Below are 17,834 nucleotides of genomic sequence, written 5' to 3'. Positions count from 1 at the left end.
CTTCTTTTCAAAAGGCTGAATAATGCTTTTATAACCAGGAAAAGATGATGGTGGTAGTAGGGAATAAGTAAAAATAAATAAATAAAAGGCTAGAAAGTAGTTGTGAATTTTGCTTCTTTTCATCTAGTCCTAAGGGGAAATAATTGGAATAAATATAGTGATGTCCTTTTTCTCTGATAGAATAATTTTTTTAAAAATGATGTCAGTTTTTGAAGCCCAGCAATTTTTAAGTTTGGAAAAACTGAAGTTTTTCCCATTTTCTGAGTAAATATAGGACTCTGTGCTCAGTTTTAAAATTCACAGTGGCTTTCTAGACTAAAAATGACAACATTCAATAACAACATTCATGTTTATAAATGTAAACATTATCTTTAGGAATAATCTTTAACTAGTAACTGAACCTCTTGTTCAACATTAGCTAAACTAAACAGCAAAACGGGATATTCTGACCAAATAGCAAAATACAATTTTAATTGGAAAATGCTTTTTAAATCTGTGCAGGGGCACCTGGGTAGTTGTCAGTTAAGCATCTGACTCCTGATTTTAGTTCATATCACGATCTCAGTGTGATGAGATCAAGCCTCACATTGGGGCTCCCCGAGCTGGGTGTGGAGTCTGCTTGAGATTCTCTTTCTCTCCCTCTGCCCTTCCCCAGCTCGCTTGTGCACTCTCAAAATAAATAAATAGGGGTGCTGGTGTGGTCAGTTGGTAAAATGTCTGCCATCAGCTCAGGTCATGATCCCAGGGTCTTGGGATTGAGCCTGCTGTTGGGCTCTCTGCTCAATGGGGAATCTGCTTTTCCCTCAGCTTCTCTACTCCCCCTGGTTGTGCTTTCTCTGTCAAATTAAATAAATAAATAAATAAATAAATAAATAAATAAATAAATAAATAATAAAATTTACTTGTGTGAAGCTAGTTTTTGTATTCAAGAAAAATTTCTAGTCCTCTTGAGGACACCTTGTCTTAGGAATATCTCAAACCACTACTATAAAGAAACTAGAAAATTAAATGTAATTTGAAAATCAGTATAACCACGTTAAGTCAAATGCACAATTGGCTCTTTTGTACAAGATATATACTGGGATTTTTAACTCTCATGACAACCCTAATACTTGCGTAGTATTATTACCTGACTTGAGGCTGAGAAAGGTTAAGGAGTTGACTCAAAGACATATAGCTAGGAAATGGCAAGTTAGAATTCACACCCAAGTTTTCTTATGGAAGATTTTGTTGAGAGGATGACAATGCCAAATATAAGTAGCTCAAAATAATACTATAAGCAATGCCACTATCTTAGAATGCACTTCTGGGATTATTGATCAAACTTAACACAGATAAGTGCTACAAACGTTGGAACAAATGAGAGCTCTCTGAGCTGGAGAAGAGTCAGCCGGCTATAAATTCCTTCTCTGCCACATACTGGCTATGTGACTTGAAGGAAACTTACTTTCCTCATCTGTAAAAAGAAGGTAATTGGGGCACCTGGGTGGGCAGTGGTTGAGTGTCTGCCTTCAGCTCAGGGCATGGTCCCAGGGTCCTGGGATTGAGTCCCACATCAGGCTCCCCACAGGGAACCTGGTTCTCCCTCTGCCTATGTCTCTGCCTCTCTCTGTGTGTCTCTCATGAATAAATAAATAAGATCTTAAAAAAATAATGAAGAGAAAGTAATTAATGCCAACCATCAAGACCTGTTGGGAGGTTCCAATGAATACACGCAAAGCACCAATATAGTGCATAGCCCACATGATGAATACCAACTACACACTGACTCCTTCCTCTTTAGGAAAGCCTGTATATAGAACTCACTTAGATCTTGAACAATAGATTGAATTGGGATATTAAAAGAGAATGGGGAAGCTCATTCCAGGAAGAGAAAACACACAGTAGGAGACACAGCAGGGAAAATGTGTTGAAAATAGTTTAACTGAAGCAGAACATTTGTATTGAATAGTATATAATAAGCCTGGAAAGCAGTTGGGGGCCAGATTACATAGGGCCTCAGCCAAAGAATTTAGCTTTTAAGTAGCAGAGAATGATTGAAAATGTGGTTCCTTTTTAAAAGTATGCTTCATTAGCTTTATTTTCTATTATAAAGCAATATCTGTGCATTGCTAAAGGTCTGTAAACCACAGAAATGGGTAAAGAAAGTACAAACCCCCTTATTCAATCTTGAGAGATAAACTTTTTTATTGTTATATCCTTTGCTGTTATTTTGATTCAGTTTTTTTTTACTGTGTACATTTGTTATTTTCATACTAATGATGTTTATAAATGCACATGTATGTATTGGAAAACACTAAGCACATTTACAAAACTTCTTTTTTATGCAAAGGCTTGCCTCTAAAACACAGGATTGCACATTTAGGATGGTCAGATGACCTATGAGAGCTCCCTAGGTGCTAGAATAAATGAAGTTTGAGCGACACATTTATCAGGTACCATGTTTGCTTATCTTTCTGGTGTGTCTTGTCCTATAATTTCAACCTAAAGCTGTAACATTTTTATGCTTTATTTGTAATCTAATGAAGCTATTTGATTTTTCAAAAATGGTTGCTACCGTCACACTAAGGATCGCCCCTGGGGGTATTTGGATATCTCTCCTCGAGTGTAAAAGTTTGAACTTGGAAATGGATGGGGTAAAAGTGGGCTTTTAGATGGCTTATTCTGACCAAAGCATATCAGAAAGATTTAAGGAAGGGAATCATGGAACAAGAGAGATCATATTAGGTATTGGAAACAAGTCAGACATAAGTCAAAAAGGGCTAAGACTGGTGACAGGCAACAGACACAAAAGGAAAGCAGCAAATGCAGGAAATAGTACAGAGAGAGAATTGAGAGGACTGGGTGATTCATGAGCTACAGAGGGTGGGGATGAATAATGATAGATGATGCTAAGGTGTCACCTTTGGCAATTTACATACGCATCAATTTCCGCATCTATAAAATGAGGTTAATAATTGTACCTTCCTCATAGGGTTGTTGAGAGGATTAAATGGATGACGTCTAAGATGCTTAGCACAATAATAACTTGAATGTGTTCTCAGGAAGTGTGAGCTATTACTGTTTATATAGCTGTTGAGTATAGATGACTTGGTTAATAATGACATTCTTGTTTTGTTTTGTTTTTTTAAAGTAAACTCCACACCCAGCATGGTCCCCAACATCGGGCTTGAACTCATGACCCTGAGATCAAGATCTGAGCCGAAATCAAGAGTTGGACGCCTTAACCCACTGACCTACCCAGGAGCCCTACTGATGACATTCTTAAAAGAAATAGCAAAGTCAGGGTTGGAGGTCTGATTGGGGTGGAGGAGGTGGGTTGAGCTACATTTTAGACATGTCATATTTAGGTTTATGGTGGACAGTGAATTAAAAATATTTACAAGAAGCCACCACTGGCTACTGATGTTTTTGACCATAGGTACGTTTTGGGAAGATTCATGAAAAGCAGGCACCTGGAGGATGGATGCCCACTGCAAAGTAATACCTGCACCTCTCCCCACAACCTCCATTTATTAGTAGGAATTAGCTTAACAAATGCAGAGCCCCTAGATGGGTTAACTTCCTGGCTGAGCAGCTCCCCAGGCAAGACAGATATCAAAGTAGTGAAGCGCCTAGGCTCTGGAGCCAGATCTGTTTGCATCCCATCTCTTCCACTTACTACTGTCTGATTTCAAGAAAATTAGCACTCCAAACTTCAGTTTTCTTACTTACAAAATGGAATAATACCAATTTCTATCTCATAGGATCGATGAGAGGATTAAATGAGATTCTTCAAGTGTAGCCCTTTATAAAAGGTTTATAAAATGCCATATAAATGTGGGGCGCCTGGGTAGCTCAGTGGTTGAGCATCTGCTTTGGCTCAGGTCGTGATCTTAGGATTCTGGGATCGAGTCCTGCGTCAGGCTCCCTGCAGAGAGCCTGCTTCTTCCTCTTCTCCCTCTGCCTATGTCTCTGCCACTCTATGTCTCTCATGAATAAATAAATAAAATCTTTTTTAAAAAGATGTCATATAAATGCCAAGTATAGCTATGAATCCTGTCTTTCCTAGAGGTTATGAGTTATATTTCTTATCCATCCCTTGTGGTATCAAACATGAGAAGCCCTCTCTTCTAACTGCTGATCACTTTGCCCCCCTTAACAGTGGTCTTCTGCCTCTCCCTGTGTCTCAGTCCCTTTGGGAACTTTGCTACCTATGATTGTGTGAAGTCCTTGAATTCAGGCAGCATATTTGGGGCAAGATAGTCTCTCCACCCCCGGAGAAACCCACTGTATTAGTTTTCTATTGCTGCTCTAAATGAATCACCACATCCTTAGTAGCTGAAAACAACACAAACACATCATCTTATAGTTCTGGAACTCAGACACCTAAGATGGGTTCACTTGGCTAAAGTCAAGTGTAAGCAGGGCTGTGTTCCCCTCTGGAGGCTCTAGGGGAAGATCCACAACCTTGTCCTTTCCAGCTTCTACAGGCTGCCTGCATTCCTTGGTTTATGGCCCCTTCTTCCATTCTCAAAGCCAGCAATGGTGGGTTGGGTTCTTCTTACATCACCAACCCTCTCTCTGGTTCTCCTCTATCCCTCCTCTTCTCCTCTTAAGGACCCTTGTGATTACACTGGGCCCACCTGGATAACGCAGAATAATCTCCCTGCGTTAAGGTCCACTAATTAGCAACTTTAATTCCTTTTATGACTTTAATTCCCCCTCCCTTTGCTATGTAGCCTAACATTCACAGGTTCTCAGGATTAGGACAAGGACTTTGAGGGATCATAATTCTGCTTACCACACCTTCCACAAAGAAAACTTCAAGGAGGTTTCCCCTGCTTTGTCCCTCTGCCTTGTAGGACCTGATTCACCAAATGATGAAACATCAATCACAAATTGATAATTGTAATAGTCACAATTAGGAGGCATTTCATGCTAAGATTTTTCTTCTGGTCTAATCATGATTCTGCTCAATGCTTAAAGATATATTTGCCCCCAAATCAGTGAATATTAACTAAAAGTTTTTTAGAAAATAGTGATCCTCATAAACCTTCTCCAGCATGGGAAAGAAAGGTTTACCATCAAGTATTAAATTTTATAAATCATACAAATATCCATTCCATTTCTGAAACTAAACCACCTCACAAGTCCACTGTGATCATTACCAATACATTTCTTATTTCTTTTTTTAAAGATTTATTTATTTATTTGAGGGGGGCAGGGGCAGAGGGAGAGACTCTTCAAGCAGACTCTTCACTGAGCATGGAGCCCAGCATGAAGCTTGATCTCAGGATCCTGAGATCACAACCTAGGCCAAAACCAAGAGTTTATGCTCAACCGACTGAGCCACCCAGGCACCCCCTAGACTTCTTATTTCTCTACCAGAACCTCAACAGCCGTGTTTTCATTTTAGCTCCAATTGATGATTAATGGACAGCAGAGTATGTTTTAAGAAAGACAGGTGAAAAATATCAGGTTGCATGGCAAAGCATGTAAATATATCAGAGAATGGAATTTTTTTAAGGGGTAAAAGGCCATCAATACTATTTTAAGAGTACCAGGACCTCAAACACTTGTAGCTAAAAAACGGGTAAAACATCAATACCTTTGAGTTTCACTCTGAAATTCAGTATTCCTGTCTATTAAGCTTTCACCTCCAACACATATAAATGTGCTCAAGATATGTTGGTCCAAATGTTCAGTGATGATAATTTTTAAAAAATTTTTAATCATTGATCCTAATTTTCCAGTCTAGAGAGGAGGCTAGACTTAGTATGGGATATGGAACTGGAAAAATATTTAGCTTGAAGAACAGGAAAGGCTAACACTAGCTTTGGGCAGGACACTCAAGAGAAAGCAAGGAGAGCGAACCAACAAGTATTAAACATCTCTTATTGCCAAACACTACATTTAAATATATTGTCTCAGTTAATTCTCACAACTCCAATAGGTAGGCATTGTCACCCCCATTTCGAAGAGAAAGGAATTGAGGCTTCAAGATATGAAGAGACTCTTCCATAATCATATGGCTAGAAAGTGCCAGCACTGGGATTAGCATCCAATTCTACCTGACTCAACGCGCATTCATTCTCTTGCCACCACCCTCAACTGTGCTTTCCCGAGTCCCAGTTTCCTCATCTACAAAGTGAGAGAGTCAGATAATCTCCCAAGGTCCCTCACACTCTCACCATGTGGCCTCCATGCTTGGGAAGGGGATAGGAGATCAGGAGGGGGGGCTGTCTCTGGCACAAGGCAGAATGTCTTTCTCTCTTAAGTGGAAAAGAAGTAGGACTCCAGGTCCTCCTGTATGTCTTAACTCCTTGACCTCTGTAAGGAGGCCGCTGCTAGGGATTGTGCCACAAATGATGAGGGGACTCCCAATGCCCACCACTCTCTCTGTGCTCTCTCTCTCTCTGTCAAATACTCATTAAAAAAATGAAACAAGTTCTCCTTAGTGGAGCTGCTTTTTATGAATGTATATTTTCTTCTTCTTTTTTAAGATTTTTAAAATGTTATTTATTCACGAGAGACATAGAGAGAGAGGCAGAGACATAGGCAGAGAGAGAAGCAGGCTCCCTGCAGGGAGCCCGATGCAGGACTTGATCCCAGGACCCCAGGATAATGCCCTGAGCCAAAGGCAGATGCTCAACTACTGAGCCACCTAGGCACCCCTGAATTTACATTTTCAAAAACAAATCCATCAACACTCATTATTGAGAATCTTCCTGTGTCCAACACTGAGTTAAATGGTATTCAGGGGTTCCATAGGGGAAAGCAAGGATGTGTAGAGATAGTCTGTATTCTCAAGAAACTTACAACTAGGCGGGGGGGTGGGAGGTGGGACACAATTCATAAGGCAATTTTCAGAGGATGGGGTAAAATGCAGGACTAAACCATGTGGTCTAGACAATATGCACTACAGGAGTCCAGAGACCAGGAGGTCAATGTCAACACGGGCTGCAGTCCTCAGGTTAGGCTCCGTGAGAACTAGGGCAAAGACAACGTTCTTTACCTTGCATTCTGCACCAGTCTTCCTTGGCCTTCTCTGTAATTGTGAAATCCTAGTATGAACCTTTCACATAGTTCAAACAGTCTCAGTTTGGGAGGCTGCAGTGATGTCTTTCATACCATGTCATCTGAATGTCACTTCATCTTTATTGGCACATCTGGGAGGGGCAAAACCCCAATGGTATGCAAACACGGTCATGGATACTTGCTTCAAGCCATGGGAAGTTTCAAGCAAAACCAGTTTCTCAATAGAGCAAATGTTGTGTAAGGTATAAGAAGCTTGAGAAACTAAAGGCAAAGCCTGTCACAGCAAGAACCAGATTTGAATGGGGACACTTTCCTGTCTTAGTCACCTCTTAGTCTGCATCTGGGCCCTTACCTGTGGAGACCCCAGGGATTTCTTTTACACTTTGGCCCAGAGAATAAGAACTTCTTATCTCCATAACCACAAACCCAATATGCCCATCCTCATGTGTACTCTACTGATAAGAGACTCTAGGTCTAAAAAATTGGTTCAAAATTCTGGATCCTTCCTCACCCTCAGACAACTAAATGTGTGTCCCTTCCCTCAAATTCTACCCGAAATACAATCAGGGAATGCTATCCCAACAGATGGTCTGAGTTGATACGTAGTCTATTAAACTAAATATTCACTATAGGGGCACCTGGGTGGTTCAGTCAGTTAAGCATCTGCCTTTGGTTCAGACCATGATCCTGGGGTCCTGGGATTAAGCCCTGTGTCAGGGTCCCTGCTCAGTGAGGAGTCTGCTGCTCCCTATCCCTCTGCCTGCCACTCTATTTGTGCTCTCTCTCTCTCTGTCAAAAAAATAAATAAAATATTTAAAATAAATAAATAAATAAATATTCACTATATTTACTGGGTATCCTGAAAAAATACTAGATTTAGGGATATTTGCCAAACTAGCTGAAGACACAAAACTGATATATGGGAAATAGTATCTAAGCGTACTCTATACTAAATCAAAGGTAACTGGTTCAGAAATATGAGGAACTGATAAATATAGAATAAGGGAAAGATTTATAGAGGCAGGGTTTAGGATCAACCTTAAAGAATGGGAAGAATGTGGATAGAAAGGGAAGAGAAACTATGACATTCTAGAAAAGAGAATACTCTAACCAAAGGCAAGAAAAGTAGATGTATTCATGGAAAGCCAAGGCAGTCAGTCTGTCCGGAGGAAGGGTGGCAAGAATGAGCCTAGCAAGAATTTGTGGGAAATAAGATCATATGGATAGGATGAACTCATCAATAAAGTTAGCAAACATTTATTAAGTGCTGATTAGGCATCCAGCACTGTACTAGGTCTCTTGCACATAATAATAATAGCTTATACCTACTAGAGCTTACCGTGTGCCTTTATGGATATTATCTCAATTAACCATCACTACAGGCCTATGACATACACACTGTTAATATCTCCATTTTACAAATGAAAAAAATGAAACCCAGAGAGGTTAAGGAACCTGCTCCATATCATATAGTAATTGAGTGGAAACACCTCAATTCAAACCAAAGGAGTCACCTCAGGGGATCCCTGGGTGGCTCAGCGGTTTAGCGCCTGCCTTTGGCCCAGGGCGTGATCCTGGAGTCCCGGGATCGAGTCCCACATTGGGCTCCCGGCATGGAGCCTGCCTCTCCCTCTTCCTGTGTCTCTGCCTCTCTCTCTCTCTCTCTCTCTCTCTCTCTCTCTGTCAATCATAAATAAATAAATCTTTAAAAAAAAAAGGAGTCACCTCAAATATGGGTTCTAAGCACAATACTAACTCGCTTCCACACATATTATCTCATTAAATCCCCATAAAGTTCCCTGTGGCATAAACGTCACTATCCACATTTTGCAAATGAGGATCCAAGGCTCCCAAGAGTCAGTGAATTGCCCAAGGTGGTTCTGCTGAGTACAGAACTGGCATTTGAAAGCAGGCCCACTAATTCCAAGTCCTTTAAATTTTCCATTACAACAGAGCTGCCTGGCAGAAAGTTTGTCTAGAATGGGATCAATTTAGGAGAAATTTTAATAGCCTGAAAAGGGCAAGAAGCCTATGTGATATAACAAGTTAATAACATCAGGGTTTTGAACAGACATGACTTGTTTGATAAAGACAGGTTTAGGCCTGGCACAGGAAATTGAATTGGGAAAAGACTGGATTTGATCACTAGGTGATAATAGAGGTGGTAAGGACCTAAAAATGGGCGTGGGAGGAGGGGGAGAAGGACAGAAACAATGATCAATATTGGAAGCCAAATCCAATCGTTCTCAGGGAATTAAACAGCTGAGGGCAATGAAAGGAGATTAAGTCAAAGAGGACTTTGCTTCTGGCCAAAATGACTTAATGGACTATTGACAGGGAATGAGAGGTTATAAAAGTAGCTGGTTTGTGGCAAAAAATGAAGATTGTTTTTTGAACATGTGCAATCTGGTTGGCAGAACAATGACTGGCACATTCCAGAGGAAATGACCAGTAGACAGAGATGTGGCATTGGAGCTCAGGTAGAGAGAAGCTGTCGGTCACATCTGACAAATAAGCTATGCAGGACCACTGAGGGGGCAGACGAGTCAGATCCCAAGGAAAATAGGTTTTTCATAGTGTCAATAAGCCAGGAGTCAGCAGAGAACAAAAATGCAGCATAACAAAAGAAAAAGCCGCAGGTCTGGACAAGTTGTTAGGGCCAAGGCAAAGAGATAAAAAATTAAAGGGACAGAACAACAAACGGGATCTCACTCATATCAAAGAGAAATGACCACTGAATAATTTCCTGTCCTGTTTCTGGTATTTTGGAGTGTTTCCTTATGGCAGGAGCCAACCCAGCATAATTGAGGAGACCCTGTAATCTGACCCTGCAGAATAACCAGGAATTTTGCAACAAGGAGTATACGATCCACAATAGTATAAGGAGAGAACTGAAGTCATCCAAAAAGTCCTCTTCACTGGAATGTATGCTTAAAACCGATTATTACAGTAAAACTTAGGTTATGGGGCGCCTGTGTGGCTCAGTTGGTTGAGCGTTTGCCTTCAGCTCAGATCATGATCCTGGGGTCCTGGGATCAAGTGTCACATCAGGCTCCCTGCTCAGCCGGGAGTCTCCTTCTTCCCCTGCCTCTCTTCTGGCTTATGTTCTCTCTCTCTCAAAATAAATTTAAAAAAAAAGACTTTCTCCCTCTGTCTCCCTGCTGCACGCTCATGTGCACTCTCTGTCTCTAAAATAAGTAAATAAAAAATAAATAAATAAATAAATAAATAAATAAATAAATAAATAAATAAAAATAAAATAAGTAAATAAAGTCTTAAAAAAAAATAAAGTGAGGGGGATCCCTGGGTGGCTCAGCGGTTTGGTGCCTGCCTTTGGCCCAGGGCACAATCCTGGAGTCCTGGGATCAAGTCCCGCTCAGGCTCCTGGCATGAAGCCTCTGCCTGTGTCTCTGCCTCTCTCTCTCTCTCTCTATCATGAATAAATAAATAAATCTTAAAAAAAAGTGAAATAAAGTAATAAAATAAAATTTAGGTTAGATGTCTTATACCACAATAAAAAAGGGAAGCATAAATATTATGGGTCCCCCTAAATTTCCAAAAGCCCATTTAATTTAGCATCTCTGGGACTTACCCTTTTATATCCAAGATCGTGATTTCCTTGCCCAGGTTGGTGACTATGCTGCTGAGGGAATGAAGGTACTTAAGCCAAGGATGTCACAGCTATGCTGTTCTCATGCCCCTTCCAATCTAGAAAAAGAATGAGATAGTCAATTATGGCCAATTTTCAGTGGAAACTCCTCTTCTGGCCTTTCTGCTCCCTCTGTCCTTTTGCCAGAACATTGAGAGCATGATCCATTGGCCATAGCTCCACCCTCTGTGACCTCTTCTGCCCGACAGAATGAAGAAAGTGAGACATAGAGCAACTCAGCCAATACCTGGGAGGGACTAAAATGAGACAAGAACCCAGGAGTACCCTGATGTCAGTTCTTGCATGTTGCTTTTGGGACACTTTCTTTTAAAGTTTTAGGTCTTTTTAATTGGCTTCACAGACATCACCTCCAAGCCTACACACAATTGCTTTTCTGCTTAGGATACAACTTGGTCCTGGTTCAGGGGTCATCCATGAACCCACAGTCTTGGACATAGCTAACAACACAGGGTTCCTCCCCGTTTACAAGTAAGGAAACAAGGCCCAAGGTTATGGAGTGGCTTGCCCAAAGGCATACACCTGGTTAATTGCAGAACACGAAGGAGACACAGGCTTTCTGATCCACTCTCTAAATCTCTTTTAGCTAGACAAAGAGATCCCAGCTGAAATACTTGGAATTCTATTTTTATTAAAGCTTTGCTTTCCCCATGATTGGTCTCTTCTGCTGCCCTTTTTCTCAAAAGATGTTTGAAATGCCTGAAAATGCTAGATTAGGGGTCCAGTAGAGATGGTAGCAGGAGCAGTGGAGTAGAGAAACTCACTGGTTACCCACAAAACCATCAGACAGCTCCAGGGGAACCCGTGTGTGCTAGAACTCTCTAGTCCTTTCTGCCATTGCCCTGTATTGACTGATCTCTGCCTCTGAAATCCTTGATTATCAAAATCAATAGGCAGCTGGTCAGCTTGGGCGGGGCCCTCCAAGGCTATGGCAAGATAGAGGAATGACAGCACAGCTCATCATAAACAGATTTATCAGGCAAACTTCAGGAAAAACTGGTTGCTCAAGCTTGCCACCTCAAGAAAAATAGTTTTGTGTTAAGTTTGACATGATGTGAAATGGATGTACGCAAGTTTGTTCCATTGCTACACTCATCTGGGGAGCTTTTTGTGGGTCACTTCACCCAAAAAGTTCCTCCCCAACCCCCAGAGATAATTCAAGCTATAAAGTTAACCAGAGAAATGGATTATCTATTTTCACCAAGCCTCTAAATCTTTTCTACGGTCATTTTCTGCAAATGTGAGAATTCAAATTTAGAACTTGAAAGTTATAGTCATATAGTCATAAAATAATAGAGCTGTATGGGACTTGGAAGTCATCTAATCCAGCTCCTAATTTTGCAGTTGAGGAAACTGAGGTTTTCCAGTTTTAGGATATTGTACTTCTATTATGCAGCCTAGGATTACACTCATTTCTTTAAAAGCCCAAACTGCACTGTCAACTCTAAGGAGCTAGTGGTCAATATAAAACCTACAGTGTTTTGCACATAAATGCTGCTCAGCTAGATTTTCCACACCCCAGGTTTATATCGTACATTTCCTAAAATTTTGTTCAGGGGTTTACATTTTCCCTTTCCACTCCTTTCTTTTTTTTTTTTTTAAAGTTTTAACTCCATATTCCAGCCTATGGTTTGAATTTTGGTTCTGTCTTGAGTTTTTTTTTTTTTTTTTTTTTTAAGATTTTATTTATTTATTCATGAGAGATACAGAGAGAGAGAGAAGCACAGACACAGGCAGAGGGAGAAGCAGGCCCATGAAGGGAGCCCGACATGGGACTCGATCCGGGTCTCTAGGATCACACCCCGGGCTGAAAGCAGCGCTAAACCGCTGAGCCATCAGGCTGCCCTGTCTTGAGTTGCTTAAGGGCATTTGGGAAAGAGGAAGATCCTTTGCTAGTGTGCACTTTGCAGTATGCTTGCCATCTCACATTTAATAGCTGAATTGTTCTAAATAAAACTCTACAAAAAGCGTTTAATTTTCTAATTCTCCCACCTCATTTTGTAGGTCCTCAGGGAAGATGGACAATTTTTCTCCCTTGTTACATGAAGGAGCTCTAGAATGGGACTTTCCTCCACAGGGCAGAAGAATATTCTCACAGTTTGTATCTTATCGGGAACTGGTGTGCCCGGGGTAATGTGGTGAAAGGCCACCCTCTCAACTCCGGAGTGGAGGAGTCTTTTTTATGTCCATTTTGATGTATCATTTAATGATTTATCTTCCATTAGCCATGAAAGCTGGAGGAAGCAAGAAATTTAGGGAGGAAAGGAAGAATTTCCTAACCTCTTTTGTACTCCAAAGAATTGTTGTATGCAAGAGGAGAACTAACTTGAGTGAAATATTGTCATCACTTTATACTGTAAACAGCCAGAAACCTCAGAATTACCCCTGACTTCTTCCTCTCCTTCATCCCCCATCTTTAATAATAAGAATGGCTGACACTTATCAGGCACTTGCCATGTGCCTGATACCATGCTAAGTACTTTACAAGCCTAATTTAATCTTCATAACAATTATCATGATTTAACAGACTGGTACTTTTAAGAGATTAAATTACTCACTTGAATTCACACATTTAGCAATGGCAGGGTCAGACTTATTCTCAGGTTACTGTGATTCCAGAGTCCCAAAGTTTACCCACCATAAGTTTAGTCCAGGTCCTCTGAGAGAGCCATCAAACTAAAATGTAGGTTTGACCCACATGGATCATGGAGGAAGGAAGGAGAGAAGGAAAGAAGGAGGGAAGGAGGTGGGAAGGCTGGTTGAGTGGAAGAATCATAGACTACAGTTCATTTCTAAGAAAGTTCAGCAAAGCTGATGAAGCATCTGGAGCTGAAATTGCTTACAGAAAAGTCCCACATTTCTGAGAAATGGGTCTGTCTTGGTATCCCTCCCATACTCACCAATAAAGCAGCCTGCTGGAAGCATGACTCAGCAAAAAGCAGTGATGGACTTCAGAGCACAAAAGCTGGCCGTATCAGTCAATTGTGATTCTTTCTGAGAGGTACCTTTTTAAAAAAGATTTATATATTTATTATTATTTTAGAGAGGAGGAGAGGGAGAGGGAGAATCTCAAGCAGACTCCCCACTGAGCACAGAGTCTGAAGCAGGGCTAGATCTCATGAACCTGAGCTCCTGAGCCGAAATCAAGAGTTGGACGCTTAACTGAGCCACCCAGGTGCCCCTGAGGGTACATTTTCATTGCTGCCTTATTGTGTTATACTATCTCTTCAAGCAAATCTGCTGATTTTGTCTTCAACAGATGTCTCTACCTACTTCCCTAGTTCAGGCTTCTGTCATTGCTTACCTAGACAATTCCAGTAATGCTTTAAATTATTTCCCTACTTCCAGTCTCAATATCCTTAAAACATTTCCTGCAAGGCTACTGGGGTGATCCACTATATAAGTCCAGCTATGTCAAAACCCAGTTTAAGAATCTAGGTAGAGACATTTTTTTTCAAGTCTTAGAATAGGGGAGCACCTGGGTGGTTCAGTGGTTGAGCATCTGCCTTTGGCTCAGGATGTGATCCTGGGGTCCTGGGATTGGGTCCTGCATCAGGCTCCCTGAAGGGAGCCTATGTCTCTGCTTCTCTCTGTGTGTCTCTCATGAATGAATAAATTAAAAAAATCTTAGAATAGGTATGAGGATCCTCTAACATATAAATAACAAGAATCCCACCAGCTTTCATTAATTAGGCTAATTTCAAAACTGTCTTGTATTTTCTTGGTAAGGTCATCATTATGGTATTTATTTAGGAGGTTATTCCAGTTACCACATATAATTCATCTATTTAAAAACCCTTCAAACATTTGTAAGATAAAACCCAAGTTTTTGACCCCAGGACCTGGCCAGTCATTATTTCTCCAGCATCATTCCAGCCATTCCGTACCTGGCATTCAATGCTTTGAAAACAAAGTACTGAATTTTTTTGTAGTTCCTGCTATACGGTACCACATATCCATGCCTTCGTTTATGCTCTTCCCTCTATCTGGGATGCTATTCTGTCTTCTCCTCCTCTTCCTTTTGTGCCTATTTGAATCCCATTCTAGATTTGGCTCAGCTGCCATCCCCCTTGAAGCTTTCTATGGTTCATACACACCCCAACTCAAAGATCACTTAGTCCAATTTCTAGTCTAATTCAGGAATTCTATCTAAGGCATCCAGGCACAAGGTCATCAGAGGGAAAGCTCATGACTTCACAAGGCAACTGGCTTTGGCCTGTCCTCATGGTTACATAAGTCAGTCAAAATCACTTCTTATTTTGTTTCATGAGGGAGTCCGTCTGTTCCTCTTTGTCTCTTGTGTGGATGGTAGTTAAAATAGTACTCACCTGAAGCTTCAGGATGAATGGGAGCTAGAATTTAGAAGCCTAACTGAGAAATTCTCTTGGCAGGTCCTGTAGAGGTGATCTCTAGCTTTCAATTTCCTGATCTCATGGGGGGGGGGGGGGGCAGAGCGGTGGTGGAAATGATGATGAGGAAAGACAAAGTTTCCCAACATGCCATTTGTCATTTCCCTCTGGTTGTAATTTCTGAACTTTCTCACTTTGTATTTCAGAGCTCCTATCTGTAACTCGCCAATGTTTCAAGAGACCTTCAGAATGTCTGCAGGCTTCAAGAGGGAGGATGTAGCCTATGGCAAACCACATAAAGGACAGAATTCAGTCACAGTGACTGTAGTTGCCAAGTTTCCACATTAGTAAAATCTCCCTTCTTCCAAGACTGAAAGGTTGCATCTCTAACCAAATACTTAGAAGGGAGATACCCTAGTATGGAGGAGAAGACAATGAACAAAGGCTGGTTCTGGGATTGTGGGGTGTGAAGCATGATGAACATGAACTTTCTTTATCCACATTCGAGCACAGACCAATTATTTGTGTTTCCAATTTTCAATAGGTACTACCTGATTTCATGCATTTTAGTGGGCTCAGTACAGTGGCTCGCTCAGTTAACACCTGGACATCGTCAAGTAGTTTCAGCCAAAGGTTTATTTATACAAAAAAAATTATAATATATATACTCAAATCAGGAAAATAGATATGAATCAATGTTGTTTACACTGCTATATTAGAAATGAAAACAATAAAAATCATACAGGCTGTTAAGAATCATTAGATTATCTTACTAGCCATTGTTAGTACAAACAGCATAAAACTACATTTCTTATTGGCACTTGAGTATAGATCATCTGGAAATATAAACATGAAAATAGAGTGATGAAAGGAAATCAGTTCTGTTAGAATTTTTAAATTTTAATGTAAACTTTTAAAAAGACTTTCTTTTTCTAGAGCAGTTTTAGGTTTACAACAAAATTGAGGGAAGGTACAGAGATTTCTCATATATCCCCACCCCTCACACATGGGTAGCCTCTCCCATTCTCATCATTCCCAAGAACGATTCATTTTCCACCGAGGATGAACATACTTGACACATCATAATCACCTAACTGCCATATTTTGCCTCAGGGTTCACTCTTGGTGTTGTACCATCTATGAGTTTTGACAAATGTATAATGACACATATCAATCGGTATAACATGATATAGAGTAATTTTACTGCCTTAAAGCCATTAAGCTTTAAAATGTATTCTAAAGCAGCTACTAAAACCATTGATACACTGCTGAAATAGGCAGATCAATGGAAAGAGGTAAACAGTCTGGAAATGGACCCAGGTGCAAACAAAATAACTTTTATGATAAAAGGAGCATTCCAAATCAATGGGGAAAATATTCAATAAATTATGTTGGGATAAGGGGTTAGTTTTTTAGAAAAAATAAAAGTAGAGCTGTAGTTTCCTCTGAACATCCAGAATACATTACAGGTGCACAAAAGACTTAAACATAAAAATGAAACCATAAAAGTACTAAAATAAAACAATGAATTTTTATAATAATCTTGTCATGGAAAAGGCTTTTTCTAAGTATGACAAAAAATCCAGAAGTCATAAAGAAAAGATCAATAAATATGACTACTTACAAATGGAATCTTTTGAATAAAACATACATTCAACAAAAAAAGTCAAAGATAATACTCTGGGCAAAAAAAAAAATGGTTAACACATATGATATCAGTACTAATTCCTGTAACATAGAGAGAGCTTTTAGAAATCTAGAAGAAAAAGAGCTACTACTCACAAAAGAGTGAGCAAAAACATGAACTGGTAGTCCCCAGAAAAAGAACTGCAAATGCCTCAGCACGCGCGCACACACACACACACGCACACACACACACACAAAGAATACCCAACCTCACTGCCAATTCAATACATGCAAATTAAAATAGCACTGAGATACCATTTTTTGACATATCAAGTTAGCAAAGTTTTAAAAGTTGGATAACAAAACATGTCTGGCAAGTGGGGAAATGTGCACTACTAGTAGAAGAATATATTTCATCACCCTTTTGGAAGAAAATTTGGCAATTTCTGCCAAAATTCAAGTGCACATATACTTGACCTAGAGGCCCTTCGTCTAGAAAGCTGCCCTTCAGATAAATTCACATGACAACAACAAGATCTATAATCAAAGTTGTGTGTTTCTGCATGGTCTAACTAGTAAAAATAGAAACCAGAACAAGAAATAAATTCTGAAGGGAAAGAAAAAAACCACTGAAGAAAGAAGATCGTGTCTCATATACACTGATATGGAATAATATCCAATGTATGTTGTCCATTGAAATACGCACAATAGCATGTTTTATATAATAAGTCCATTTGTATAAATACAAAAGGGAGATACCTATACTTTTTATAATGCGTAGAAATTTTGTGGAAGGATATACACTGGTTGACTCTGGAGAGTGAGTCAGAGAGATGGGGTAGAGGTTCTCACCTTTGACTTTATAACCTTCTTTACTGCTTAAATGTTTTATCAGAGACACATATTCCTTTTGAAATAAAAAGCTATCCTTTTTTTTTTTTTTTACTTTTACAAATGAAAAAGAGAACTTCCATCTTGCTAAAGAAAATTCCTGTAAAGAATATTGAGTGTTCTTTTATTTTGTCACCTTTCTTAATATATTTTCAAATCTATTGAATAAATGGAAGATTCTAAATTCAGTCTCTCTTATCTATCATTCCTTCTATCTGCCCATCCATCAGTTCTTAATACTTATTAATACTTGTGATAGGCGTGGCATGGGGAACTGAAGG

General features: G+C 39.9%; 1 protein-coding gene across 2 annotated transcripts in view; it reads right to left on the bottom strand.

Moving 5' to 3' along the window:
- Nucleotides 1-13,692, bottom strand: part of DUSP16 (dual specificity phosphatase 16) — a 105,183-nt gene extending 91,491 nt beyond the window's left edge. For both annotated transcript variants that reach the window (XM_077871020.1, XM_077871021.1), the window contains exons 1-2: nucleotides 13,588-13,692; nucleotides 10,613-10,728 (exon numbers count right to left, since the gene is read on the bottom strand). The gene's annotated coding sequence lies outside the window, so the exon portion shown is untranslated. The remainder of the gene's footprint in view (nucleotides 1-10,612; nucleotides 10,729-13,587) is intronic.
- Between the last annotated feature and the right edge of the window lie 4,142 nt (nucleotides 13,693-17,834).

The sequence above is a fragment of the Canis aureus genome, chromosome 25 (genome assembly GCF_053574225.1).
Source record: "Canis aureus isolate CA01 chromosome 25, VMU_Caureus_v.1.0, whole genome shotgun sequence".
Classification (NCBI taxonomy): domain Eukaryota; kingdom Metazoa; phylum Chordata; class Mammalia; order Carnivora; family Canidae; genus Canis; species Canis aureus.
The sequence above is the reverse complement of the archived record's forward strand: the minus strand, read 5'-3'. Positions and strand labels throughout refer to the sequence as shown.